This window comes from Bufo bufo, chromosome 5 (assembly GCF_905171765.1).
Source record: "Bufo bufo chromosome 5, aBufBuf1.1, whole genome shotgun sequence".
In the NCBI taxonomy this organism is placed as follows: Eukaryota; Metazoa; Chordata; class Amphibia; order Anura; family Bufonidae; genus Bufo; species Bufo bufo.
Window position 1 is genome coordinate 8189718 of NC_053393.1, and position 14260 is coordinate 8203977.

The 14260-nt window shown below is 44.9% G+C and overlaps 1 protein-coding gene across 1 annotated transcript in view; it reads left to right on the forward strand.

Moving 5' to 3' along the window:
* LOC121001658 (NXPE family member 3-like) overlaps positions 1-14260 on the forward strand; it is a 145676-nt gene that overhangs the window by 64849 nt on the left and 66567 nt on the right. The gene's annotated exons all lie outside the window — the stretch shown is intronic.

Below are 14260 nucleotides of genomic sequence, written 5' to 3' on the forward strand. Positions count from 1 at the left end.
TCAAATTTATTCCTGCATCCGCAAACGGCGTGCCACCGTTTATTTGGCACTGGCGTCACGAACTATTTCTACCTATACCTGCCCTTGCAGAGAGTCAGCTGTACCAGGTTAGTGTATATTGCACTACATCACCCAGAAACACCTACTGCACACAACTTGAGTACACTGCATAACTACAATAGTGGCAGACCATGTGACTGCTATGGGACCCAGGGCAAGAGGGGGCCCAGTCTTAGTTGGGATTATCTCCTCTTCTACTGGAGGTGTAAACTTGGTCAGGACTCCACCCTCTAAAAGAACAACTTTTAGCAAATGAAGCAGTGGAAAAATGGCTCAAGGGGCACTGAAAGGGGTTTAGGCAGAAACCCTTCCGTCCTGTGTGGGGGACCTGGTTTTATCCTTGCTATGGGGCCCTTACTTCTCTATGTACACCACTGCTAGTGAGTCTAATAATGATCATAACCGCAACCTGGCAGATGTGTGGTCACGTGATCAGACATAGTTGTAACTAAGAAACCAAGACACTTTGGAAACAGATGTGATGAAGAACAGGACTAGAGATACGTCTATGAATTGAATATACAGTAGATGATGGGTGACGTAACCTGTCAGCAATATACAGTATATATATATATATACGTTCAAAAGATGAGGCAGCACTCCAGAAGTAAAGTGATAAAAATGGATCCTTTATTGACTCCTCTGCAGAGGAGTCAATAAAGGATCCATTTTTATCACTTTACTTCTGGAGTGCTGCCTCATCTTTTGAACGTACTGTATATCTATCTGTTAGCCGTCGAGCCTGCGGCTGGGAGGATGTTGCACCTATGCTATTGGACTAGTGCTGCTGTGTAATTTTTTGTTTGCTATATATATCCACGAAAAATGGCGGCACTGGCTAATAAGCAAGTCTGGGTGCACGTCCTTCAGGGAATAGGCTTCTTACCCCAATTATAGTCCAGAAAAATGAACGGCACTCCAATAGATTATAAGAAAATAACTCCTTTAATCACCCGTGCGGTGCAACGTTTCGGCTCAATGCTAGAGCCTTTTTCAAGGCTTGAAAAATGCTCTAGCATTGAGCCGAAATGCTGCATCGCACGGGTGATTAAAGGAGTTATTTTCTTATAACCTATTGGAGTGCCGTTCATTTTTCTGGACTATATATATATAGGCCCATAAATGCAAAGGCCAATGTGTAGGCCCACTTGTGAGTACCATTTGTGGTCACATGATCAGGGCTGGATGCTGAGACCCCAAGTAGGTGCAGGACCAGAGGGTTAGATAACTGAAACAGTCAAAGGTGATTGCAATTAGTAGAAAACCTATATGTCATACATGGGATGGGGCCTCCTATTACCCCCCATTGTGTGAAGAGAACAATACAAAGTATCTAATGCTGACTGATTGTACAGCAAACGCTTCATAAAATATATCGAGCCGTTTAGTGTCATCTTGTGGCCAAATGGATGACAATAAATGACACAAATGAATCAAGGCGAGATTTACCCCTTTAGAGCAATAAAACAGTGATTGATGATTTTATATTTTTTTCTTAAACTCATCCAACTGGGACGTGAGGTATAAATAACACGATCAAAGGAAAAAGTGCGGTCCGTGTCAGCCGGGAGAAAACGAGTTCAGTGCTTAATAAGAACACTGAACTAACATGATGAAAGGGTGAAACATTCGGGAGGATAAAAGGTTTACAGTGATTGGAAAAATGATATATTACTGAAAATGTCAGAGGATAAAAGAATCCCAACCCTGACACAAGTCCTATATTAGCAAGGAACGTCTGTGATCAGTATCCATACAGATATATAGACGATTCCCCTCCTCCGTAGTTGTATGTATGAACTGGTGATGGGCGAGACCTCTGTAGCTGGTTGTAGTGAGTGACTGGAATGAATCGGAGTGTATATATCGATACTGAAATATATTCTCGAGGGGGGGGGATGAAAAACTTTAAAATGGTTTCAGATGTTTCATTCAGTCCTCAAGGGTTTCATGTATCTACAGTAAGTTATACATCCAGAACATTTCCAAGTTTTATAAATGCTGGAAACTGTTCTGGATGTTCCTAGAGGTCTGATCATTAGAAGAGAAGTAGACTTAAATCTCCTGCCTAGCTCTGGGATTGAACACTAGAGTTACCTGTAAACCATGGAGAACATCCTGGATTGTCGGAGTGAGGGGAGAAATGGGTGAGCTTCCAACTCCACTCACCCCACTAGTGTTCTGGTCAGTCCAAACTCAAATCCTGTGTGTGACGGTGAATTCTTCATGTGACAACTGCTTCCACGTGGCACAGTATCACACAATCTGGACGGACTCTAACAGGTGCTCGCAGGTTGTGATATCTTCTACAAAACCACTGCGTATACAGTTAGGCTCCATTCACATGTCTGTATTAATGGGTCTGCATTTGTTCCGCAAATTGCGGAACGGGTGCGGACAAATTCATTCTCTATGGGGCAGGAATTGATGCAGACAGCACACAGTATGCACATCCGCATTTCCAGAGCGCGCCACCGATCTTCCGGTCCGCGGCTCCGGAAAAAAATAGAGCATGTCCTATTCTTGTCCGCAATTGCGGAGAAGAATAGGCATTTCTATGGGGGTGCCGGCCGGGTGTAGTGCGGATCCGTAATTTGCGGATCCGCAATGCACCACGGATGTGTGGATGGACCCTTATCTGTAGTGGCATCTCTGCCTGACAGTATACAATATGGCGCCCAGTCTCTCACACAATAGTGCTTACAGGCTGGATGGTCTCTTACAGGCCCCGGCTGCTTTCAGGATGAACAGACTAGGTGGCTTCCCTTTACCCCTCAGCTCCAGCCCCAATGCCTCTGAAGTACTCAGCTTCTATTCCCTGAAGCAGGGGTGTTGCTAGGTTAAAACATTCGGGACCTGGGCCCCTGATGTTTTGTTCCGGGCCCCAGATGTCCTGCCTGCCAGCTAGATACAAGTTAGGATGGCAATACAATTCAATCAAATGCACTGGAAGATCTGAAGGACCTGTGATGACATCACAGGTCATGTGATCAGTGCTAAAGGCAGTGGTTGAGAAGGACCTGCGATGATGTCACCATCACGTGACCAGTGCAGCAGAGGAAGGCAGTAAAGAGGAGAAGAAGCTGTGGAGATGTCTGCTACATGAGGATGGTGATGTCTGCCACAGTGAAGGCAGAGCAATGCTGGGAGTTGTGGTTATTTAACTGGGACTGTATGTTAGGGCTGAAGGAAGGGATGTTATTTACATGGGACTGTTTGTTGGACTGGGGTGGAGTAACATAGTAACATTGTAACATAGTAACATAGTATATAAGGCCGAAAAAAGCCCTCTATCCATCCAGTTCGGCCTGTTATCCTGCAAGTTGATCCAGAGGAAGGCAAAAAAAAACTGAGAGGTAGAAGTAAATTTTCCCCACTTTTGGGAAAAAAAATTCCTTCCCGACTCCAATCAGGCATCAGAATAACTCCCTGGATCAACGACCCCTCTCTAGTAGCTATAGCCTGTAATATTATTACACTCCAGAAATACATCCAGGCCCCTCCTGGACTCTTATAGTGAACTCACCGTCACCACCTCCTCAGGCAGAGAGTAATGTTATTTACATGGGACAAAATGTTAAGGGGGTGAGGTTATTTACATGGGACTGCATGTTGGAGGTGGCTGGGGCAGGGTGATGTTATTTATAATGTGTGAGGTTATTTACATGGGACTCTATGATAGAGAGAGGGAAATAATGTTATTTACATGGGACTGTAGGGCGGAGGGGCTGAGGAATTATATTTTCTGAACATACAGCCCCGTAAGTAATGATTCACCTCTACAAGTGTCTGTGTGCTGTACAGACATGATACATTATACTGTTATAATGGGGCTGACTATCTCCACAGTAATTACAGGGTTAACACGTGACCTGCCCAGTGTGATAAATTGCAGATGCCTCACCAGTAACCATCACTATAGATGGCACAGAGCAGAGTATATTCTCCATCACAGACCACCGCAGGGCATGATGGCCGACAGCAGGGAGCGCAGAATGGAGACCCCCGGATATAAATAGATTTACACAAGAAGAACTAGGACGCTCTGTTTAACGAGAAATATCGCAAACCTGTCAGTACAGAAAGGTGGAGATAACTATGATGAGATGGCGGGCAGGACGGTGGAGAAGAAGGGTAGGTCTGGATAGCAGAGGAGAAGTGACTCTCTGCCAGAATACACAGCGAGGTCATCGTCTGCACTTCTCAGGATTCTGACCGAAGGGGGAGCCACAACCTCAAGGAGCCAACTGAAGACCAAGGAAATCATCATGACCAGGAGCAAGAGCTTCCACCGAGCCGTGTGCCTCTGGCTCCTCATCATACTCATCATCACTGGGGTAAGAGGGCTGATTATTATATAATGTGAGATAACCGGGGGGACCCCAAAACCAGGAGATGCAAAGAAAGAGGGAACACCAAATCCATGACCTGGAAATCACTGAGCTCCTCAACTAGTATAACCAGACTGAAAGCAACATTACTACCCTGTACCCCAAGTGTCAGTGTCACTATCCTGTACCCCAAGTGTCAGTGTCATTATCCTGTACCCCAAGTGTCAGTGTCATTATCCTGTACCCCAAGTATCAGTGTCATTATCCTGTACCCCAAGTATCAGTGTCATTATCCTGTACCCCAAGTGTCAGTGTCATTATCCTGTACCCCAAGTGTTATTATCCTGTACCCCAAGTGTCAGTGTCATTATCCTGTACCCCAAGTGTCATTATCCTGTACCCCAAGTGTCAGTGTCATTATCCTGTACCCCAAGTGTCATTATCCTGTACCCCAACTGTCAGTGTCATTAACCTGTACCCCAAGTGTCAGTGTCATTATCCTGTATCCCGAGTGTCAGTGTCATTATCCTGTACCCCAAGTGTCAGTGTCATTATCCTGTACCCCAAGTGTCAGTGTCATTATCCTGTACCCCAAGTGTCATTATCCTGTACCCCAAGTGTCAGTGTGTCATTATCCTGTACCCCAAGTGTCAGTGTCATTATCCTGTACCCCAAGTGTCAGTGTCATTATCCTGTACCCCGAGTGTCAGTGTCATTATCCTGTACCCCAAGTGTCAGTGTGTCATTATCCTGTACCCCGAGTGTCAGTGTCATTATCCTGTACCCCAAGTGTCAGTGTCATTATCCTGTACCCCAAGTGTCAGTGTCATTATCCTGTACCCCAAGTGTCATTATCCTGTACCCCGAGTGTCAGTGTGTCATTATCCTGTACCCCAAGTGTCAGTGTCATTATCCTGTACCCCAAGTGTCAGTGTCATTATCCTGTACCCCAAGTGTCAGTGTCATTATCCTGTTCCCCAAGTGTCAGTGTCATTATCCTGTACCCCAAGTGTCAGTGTCATTATCCTGTACCCCGATTGTCAGTATCCTGTACCCCAAGTGTCAGTGTCATTATCCTGTACCCCAAGTGTCAGCATCATTATCCTGTACCCCAAGTGTCATTATCCTGTACCCCAAGTGTCAGTGTCATTATCCTGTTCCCGAAGTGTCATTATCCTGTACCCCGAGTGTCAGTGTCATTATCCTGTACCCCAAGTGTCAGTGTCATTATCCTGTTCCCGAAGTGTCATTATCCTGCACTACTTACTGTAATTGTTCCCCACGTTTATAGAATAACACAATAGATTACAAGGTAACACTCCAATGGGCCTGAAAATTAGTAGATCGGCTGTATAAGGTTGGTAGTAGTAGTGGTATCAGTAATGGTAGTGGCAGTAGGGGTAAGGGAAGTGGTAATAGGAAGATTAGCAGGGGGAAGAAGTAAAGACCCTCAGCAAGGCAGGGCGTGTAGAGCATGCAATGGTCGGCGTGTGGAGTTGTTTGGAGCTAGTAAACCAGGCAAGCTATAGAAACGGAATAGACGTCTCTCTTTACTGTAGTGAAAAATGGGAGTTGTAGTACATCCAACAACAAGGAAACACAGCCTGATCTGTACATAGATAGCTACAGTCAGGTCCATAAATATTGGAACATCAACACAATTGTAACATTTTTGTCTCTATTCACCACCACAATGAATTTGAAATAAAAACAAACAAGATGTGCTTTACCTGCAGACTGTCCGCTGTAATTTTAGGGTATTTACATCCAAATCAGGTGAACGGTGCAGGAATTACAACAGTTTGCATATGTGCCTCCCACTTGCTAAGGAACCAAAAGTAATGGGACAATTGGCTTCTCGGCTGTTCCATGGCCAGGTGTGTGTTATTCCCTCATTATCCCAATTACAATCAGCAGATAAAAGGTCCAGAGGTCATTTCCAGTTTGCTATTTGCATTTGGAATCTGTTGCTGTCAACTCTCAAGATGAGATCCAAAGAGCTGTCACTATCAGTGAAGCCATCATTAGGCTGAAAAAACACAACAAACCCATCAGAGAGATAGCAAAAACATTAGGTGTGGCCAAAACAACTGTTTGGAACATTATTAAAAAGAAGGAACGCATCGGTGAGCTCAGCAACACCAAAAGACCCGGAAGACCACGGAAAACAACTGTGGTGGATGAGCGAAGAATTCTTTCCCTGGTGAAGAAAACACCCTTCACAACAGTTGGTCAGATCAAGAACACTCTCCAGGAGGTAGGTGTATGTGTGTCAAAGTCAACAATCAAGAGAAGACTTCACCAGAGTGAATACAGAGGGTTCACCACAAGATGTAAACCATTGGTGACCCTCAAAAACAGGAAGGCCAGATTAGAGTTTGCCAAAAGACATCTAAAAAAGCCTTCACAGTTCTGGAACAACATCCTATGGAGAGATGAGACCAAGATCAACTTGTACCAGAGTGATGGGAAGAGAAGAGTATGGAGAAGGAAAGGAACTGCTCATGATCCTAAGCATACCACCTCATCAGTGAAGCATGGTGGTGGTAGTGTCATGGCGTGGGCATGTATGGCTGCCAATGGAACTGCTTCTCTAGTATTTATTGATGATGTGACTGCTGACAAAAGCAGAAGGGTGAATTCTGAAGTGTTTCGGGCAATATTATCTGCTCATATTCAGCCAAATGCTTCAGAACTTATTGGACGGCGCTTCACAGTGCAGATGGACAATGACCCAAAGCATACTGCAAAAGCAACCAAAGAGTTTTTTGAAGTGGAATGTTATACAATGGCCAAGTCAATCACCTGACCTGAATCCGATTGCGCATGCATTTAACTTGCTGAAGACAAAACTAAAGAGAAATTGCCCAAAGAGCAAGACAGTAGCCATTTGGCTCCAGGAGAAGTATATGGTGGGCTCAGCATGCATGTTGGTACTTGCATCTCTGGATCCGATGAAAGCTGTAATGGCACCGGACGGGGTTAAAAGCAGAGTGTGCTTGGCTTGCATGCTGACCTGCATTCCCTGGACTTTATGTGGCTGTCATGGCCCATAAACAGGTAGGAACAAGTGTTAGGGACCACTCAAATGAGACGACCTTGACGTGGTGAGTGGCTTATTACGCTTTGGCCAAAATGTACACCAATGTCTCATCCAGCATGTAGGGCAGAGTGCTGGATGTAGTGTGCGATCACATTTGTATTTTCCGTTTGTATATGTATTTCGCCATAGTGATGTGCACCTACATGCGGGTTGTGCGGACTCAACCCCCCACATTTTTTCTTTGTAGTTTATATTGGAGGCGTGGCGATCTCCTTTGAGTCAAGCACACCTGACCAGTCAATCTGTCCTGGAGGCTGGTTTTAAAGTCAGTATAAAACTGAGTCTGCTTATATAGAACCTACCAGTAGCCATTTGGCTCCAGGAGAAGTATATGGTGGGCTCAGCATGCATGTTGGTACTTGCATCCCTGGATCCGATGAAAGCTGTAATGGCACCGGACGGGGTTAAAAGCAGAGTGTACTTGGCTTGCATGCTGTACCTGCGCTCCCTGGATTTTATGTGGCTGTCATGGCCCATAAACAGGTAGGAACAAGTGTTAGGGACCACTCAAATGAGACGACCTTGACGCGGTGAGTGGCTTATTACGCTTTGGCCAAAATGTACACCAATGTCTCATACAGCATGGAGGCAGGGCAGAGTGCTGGATGTAGTGTGCGATCACATTTGCATTTTCCGTTTGTAGTTGCAGTAGAGGCCGGGCAGAGCATCATAAGGGATGAAACCCAGCGTCTGGTGATGTCTATGCATTCCAGACTTCAGGCTGTAATTGACTGCAAAGGATTTGCAACCAAGTATTAAAAAGTGAAAGTTTGATTTATGATTATTATTCTGTTCCATTACTTTTGGTCCCTTAACAAGTGGGAGGCACATATGCAAACTGTTGTAATTCCTGCACCGTTCACCTGATTTGGATGTAAATTCCCTCAAATTAAAGCTGACAGTCTGCAGGTAAAGCACATCTTGTTCGTTTCATTTCAAATCCATTGTGGTGGTATATAGAGCCAAAATTTTTAGAATTGTGTTGATGTCCCAATATTTATGGACCTGACTGTATGTCTCCAGAAGGGAGAGCACCTCATCTAACCATGACACCTGGTTAACATTGGGGGCATATATATTTGCAAAAGTGTATAGTTGATTGGCAATAGTTCCCTTTAGCAAGATATATCTACCCTCTACATCTTGGATGTGTGATACATATGTGAAAGGAAGGCCCCTCCTGAACCCGATGCTCACGCCTCTAGATGCTGCTGAATTGGATCCACAATGATACCAATGTGGGAATAAAGATCGGGAGAGGTTAGGATATTTGTTACGTTTAAAATGTGTCTCCTGAAGCAGCAGGACTGAACATTTTTCTTTTTTTATATGTGTGAATATTTGGCAATGTTTGGCTGGGGCGTGGAAACCCTTAACATTAAAAGAAGCTACACACAGTTCAGCCATTTATCAATGGAATGTCTAACCGTGTACAGCTGTGGAATTCAAAAATGTTCTGTGTGAATGGAAAATGAAGGTACTTAGCCTCCTTAGGCGGAGCATCAGGGTTCCAGAGATGTCCCCTCCCCCACTTCGGGAATGCATCCTAGGTAATTGAAAACACCTGTCATAATAACAAAGAAAATGGAACATAAAATAAGGAACATAGCAATGAACGGTTGTATAAACCTTGAGGATTAGAGCAATTACGCTCCAAAAGTAGGAGAGGGGGGAAATAGTACACAACGTGTTGTGACATAGTTTATCTCCCTCATAGGAATCTAGAGATTGGATCTCTGCTAGGTACAAGAATAGGTGGTAAGTAAGGCATATTGCTAATAAAACAAGGGGTTAAACATTAAACTAGGGGGTATCATCCCTAATAGGAATACTAGTAGATAGTTGTATTGATGACACTTATATATGGGAGGTAGATGGTCCCATCTATTTAAGCAAGGATTTTCTCATTCTTCAGTGAGAGGGAGACGTCTTGGCGCGGAGGAATGGCGACCTCTTCTTGATCTTTGGGGCTTGGCAGGGTGCGGCGTCTCCCACGGGACAATTAAAGGAAGGTTGGATGAAGAAGTATTTCCTTGAATAATGTCCCAGTTTTCAATGGGGAGATGGTTGATTTGCAAGACGTCAAATGCTTTGGGTAGGTCATGGACTGAAGAGATGGAAACTCGCTGACCGTTATAGAGAAAAGATATTCCAAAAGGAAATAGCCACTTGTACAGAACTTTATTATTGCGTAGCCAGTCAATAAGTGGCTTCATAGCCCTCCTTTTCTTTAAAGTGGATTGGGCCAGATCTTGAAAGATTGTAATAGGGCAATCAATTGTGGGGTATTACGTGCTTTGCTTAGTATCGCATCCTTAACTGGATAATGGAGAAATTTACAGATCACGTCTCTTGGAGGCTCTGTAGGTTGAGGCTTTGGACGAAGTGCTCTGTGAGCTCTCTCAATGATGATTTCATGTGAGGAATCTGGGCCCAGTAGTTGCAAGCAAATGTTCATAACTGCCTCATGTATGTCATCTGTACCCACATTTTCAGGGATGCCCCTAAAGCGCAAATTATCACGTCTTCCCCTGTTCTCCTGATCTTCCAGGAGTGTGTATAGAGAGTTCAGATGTTTCTGATGCAGGGTCTGGGTAGAGGATACCGCACTCTGATGCGATAGTATTGCTGACTGCGTGTCCTCTAAAACTTCAACCCTCCTCCCAATGTGACGCATGTCTTCTTTTATGGAGGCCAGATCAGTTCTGAGCGGTTCTAGCGCTTCAAGCAGAGCGTCTTTCAGGAACGATCTGGAGATGGGTAGGGTATCGGCCCCAGGGGAGACCTCCCTTACCTTCTCAGAAGCAGCCGTTGTTTTCAGAGCATTCTGGGCGCCATCTTAGATTCTTTAGCCACATGTGCTTGAGCGGCTTTCTTTATGAATTTCTCCATGGATTCGCTTGGGATCGATTCTTTAGAGTGTCCCTGTGCATCAGCGGGTCTGGGGCCACCTATTTTGACCATGCTGGATCCAAATTGCCAATTATATAAGGCTGTGAGGGAGTCTCATACAGCAGAGCTGCACTTCAGACTGCCATCTAGCTCCGGTGCAGGCTCCGCCCCATCTCTAATTATTATGTCGTGCTTCCTAGTTTTGAAAACACCCTACATGTGGCCCTAATCTTCTACTTGGACATAGCACAGGGCTGAGGAGTATAAGAGCACCATGCACATATGAGACGCAATGTGGTGATTTACACATCTTGTGCTGACAACTGTAGAGGCCTTTTGGAAACTCTGCCTATCAAGGTATTAAGAGGTTGAGTCAGCATTTTGATGCCACAGGTATTTTTAAGAAATTACTGTATTGAACAGCGGATGAAATTTTGCAGATTGCACGTTCACATGGTGCGTTTTCGATACTGTCACGCCCTGCCCTGTGGGTGGTTTGAGGAGATCTGTCAGAATTGCTGCACATGACTCGACCTGATAGTTTGTTTGTTGTGGGTTTGAGCACAGTTCCACCTTCTCCCAGGTGGTGTTCTTTTGGTGATTAGTGAAGCTATTTGTACCTCCCTTTTTCCCTATAGCCTTTGCAGGTTATAGTTCTACCTTGTGTGAGCTTTGGATGCTTGGTGGATCGTCTGCTCCTTCTCATATCAGATAAGTCTTTTCCCTTCTCTTTTCCCTTTTGGTTTCTGTTTTGTCTAGGCCTCTAGTGGGGACGCTAGCGCCTTCTGTGGTAGAAGGCGCAGGGTGTCTCTTACCCTTTTTCCCTATTGCTGAGGGTCTGTTTAGTGTGTTATAGTCTTAGGCACGGGGACATGTGTATATATACCATTGATGTATGCACATGGGCTTAGCAGCCTAGGGAAAGTGTGTCAGGGATTGCTAGGAGGTGACCTTGTTTTTCCCTAGCTTGTGGGTCCTAGTCCGTTGTTTAGTTTGTCTTTCAGTTTGCTGTTCGCTTCCCTACCTATCGTGACATTATAACCTGCCATACCGTCATTTTTTGCAAAATGGAGACTATTGATGCTTTTGTTGATCGCATGCAGGGATTGTCTTTGGAGATAGCTGACCTCCACAATTCGGTTGCAGGGTGTCAGAGTATTTTGGTGTCTGATGCCGCCGGGGGAAACCAGGACTGCATGGAACCTAAGGTCACTCTCCCTGATAGGTTTTCTGGGGGAAGTGATAACTTTGTCTGGTTCAGGGAGTCCTGTAAATTGTATTTTCATCTGCGCCCGATTTCATCTGGAGATCTGGAAAACCATTATTTCTCTGCAAAAAGGTGATGCCTGAGCCTCAGTCCTGGGCTTTTTCTCTGCCGACCGGTTCTCAGTCCCACCGGTCGGTGGATGAATTTTTCGGAGCCCTGGGCCTGTTTTATGATGACCCTGACCGGGTCTCCATGGCTGAATCTAAGTTGCACAGCTTTCGCCAGGGAGAACACTTTGCTGAGTCGTATTGTGCCGAATTTAGAAGATGGGCGACTGACTCGGAGTGGAATGATCTTGCACTCTGTAGTGAGTTCTGTCAGGGGCTATCTGAGAAATTAAAAGATGCCCTTGCATTTCATGAAAAACCTGATTCTTTGGAGGCGGCCATGTCTTTGGCCGTATGGATTAATAGATGTCTTTGGGATAGATGCAAAGTTCCCTTCAGACAGGGGGTGCTGTCTGGTGGGGAATCTGTCCCTCCTGTCCCTCGGGGTACTTTGACACCTGAATTGGGGGCTGGAGAGGAGCCTATGTAATTGGGTCAGGTTACTTCTTGCTCTGGAAATAGGAATTTTAGGAAGCTGAATCGACTGTGTTACTTCTGTGGTAATAAAGGTCATTTCATTAATGCATGCCCCTTTATTAAACTGCTAACTGGTAATGAAAAAAAATTAGGGGATTAATTCAAAGGAAAACTCCCTTACACTCGGTAGAGTGAATGGGGAGTCAGAGCAGGCATATTCGTATCCTACCTGCAGTACCCAATTTCTCCTGTCTGCCATGGTGGCGCTAGACTTGGGACATTTTTAGTTAAAGGTATTTGTTGACAGTGGTGCAGGGGTAAATCTTATTGATTTTCAATTTCTCCAGAGTCATGGTTTAAAAACTAGCGCTTTAAGCAAAGAGATACTAGTGTTTGCTATAGATTCTGCCCCTCTCTCGTAAAGAAGTCTAACTCATATAGTTCAGGATATTCATTTGAGGGTGGGTGATTCTCATGTTGAGTTTATTTCTTGTTTTGTTATGAAAGGTTTGCCTGCTCCGATGGTTTTGGGTTTACCATGGTTGATAAAACCTTACCCTACCATTGATTGTCAAACTAGACAAATTTGTAATTGGAGTGAATTTTGTATGAACAACTGTCTTAATGCCTCTATTTCGGGGGTATCCACTATGGTGTTGCCTCAGTTTCTTTCTGATTTTTCGGACGTATTCTCGGAGGGTGGAGCTCAGGGGTTGCCCCCTCACCGAGAATATGATTGTCCGGTCAACCTTATCCCCGGAGCTAAATTGCCTAAATCTCAGTATATAATCTTTCTCAACCCGAAAGAGTAGCTATGTGGGAGTATATTACCGAGAGTTTGGCAAAGGGTCATATTAGACCATCTAAGCAGGGGCAGATTAAGTGCATGATAGGCCCGGGGCTGTCTACCTAACTTGGGCCCCTCCCTCCATTTTAGTTTAGTTTTTTTTGTATGAAGAGGCTGCAGTGCTTCATGAGCGCCACAGTCTCTTCTTAGGCCATATGACATCTTCAGACTAAAAAAAATACCCCAAATTGGGTCCTAAACTGAAAAATTTGGTCGCCAAATTTAAAATACATATAATTATAGTAAAAAAGACATGGAGGAGAATACAGCACCATATACCTCTTACATCCAGTGACATCTCCTGTCATGTAGACCTTCTCTTTCCTATTCTCCTCCATTTGACCCAGACCACCATGACAAATCCTTTCAGCCGCATCTCGCATCTTGTAACACAGACACGTTAGATTTCTCAATTCCTCCTCATCCTGGTGTCCCCACAGTGTCATCCTGCTGCCACTCCCAATACTGTGCCTGTTGTGCCCCCCAATGTCCAAGGTACTATACTGCTGAAAAAATAGTGACCCTAATAGACATAATTGGAGTCATTTATCAAACTGGTGTAAAATAGAACTGGATTTCCAAAAGAGCTGTCAAATATGAAAGGTGGAATCTGATTGGTTGCTATGGGCAACTAAGCCAGTTCTGCTTTACACCAGTTTCATAAATTACCACAAATGTTCCTATAGTGTCCACAGCAGCTAAAATGTCCCCTAGAGACCCCCAGTAATAATAATACCACCCTATATTGTGCTCCAGGCAATAATCCCTGTATAGGGTCCCCAAAAATAATAGAATTGCCCCTACAGTGCCTCCCCAATAGCAACACCCCCATATAGTAATTTCCACCACACTGCCCCATATAGTAACCCCCCCATAGTAATTTGCCCCCACACAGTAATTTCCCCCAAACTGCCCCCATATGGTAGTTTTCCCCCACACAGTAATTTCCCCTACATAGTAATTTGCCCCACACTGCCCCCACATAGTAATTTCCACCACACTGCCCTCACATAGTAATTTGCCCCCACACTGCCCCACATAGTAATTTGCCCCCACATAGCATTTTCCCTACACTGTCCCCACATAGCAATTTCCCCACACTGTCCCCACACTGTCCCCACATAGCAATTTCCCCACACTGTCCCCACACTGCCCCCACACAATAGTTTTCCCCACACTGCCCCCACATAGCAATTTCCCCACACTGCCCCACACAATAGTTTTCCCACACTGCCC